The sequence below is a fragment of the Phasianus colchicus genome, unplaced genomic scaffold, assembly GCF_987193195.1.
Source record: "Phasianus colchicus unplaced genomic scaffold, bPhaCol1.hap1.1 HAP1_SCAFFOLD_44, whole genome shotgun sequence".
Taxonomy (NCBI): Eukaryota; Metazoa; Chordata; class Aves; order Galliformes; family Phasianidae; genus Phasianus; species Phasianus colchicus.
In genome coordinates, this window is record NW_028325224.1 from 1,249,781 (window position 1) to 1,250,000 (window position 220).

At 73.2% G+C, this 220-nt stretch overlaps 1 pseudogene; it reads right to left on the reverse strand.

The window, feature by feature from the left end:
• LOC149912100 (uncharacterized) overlaps window positions 1-220 on the reverse strand; it is a 1,553-nt pseudogene continuing 1,333 nt past the window's right edge.

Below are 220 nucleotides of genomic sequence, written 5' to 3' on the forward strand. Positions count from 1 at the left end.
AGCGAGAGAGAAAGCGAGCGCGGAGAAGGGCACAGTCCGGTCAGCCGGCACTCGAAGGCAGAAGGGCCGGGGGCGTCCCCGGTGGGTCCCGCCGCGACGGTGGAAGGCGGGACCCGATGGTCGTGGCGGCGGCGCCTCGTTCTCGTTCCGCACCGCATCCTCACCTGCACGCGGGAGCCCCGGCCGAACACGAGAGGCGCTCCTCGGGCGCGTCGGAGAG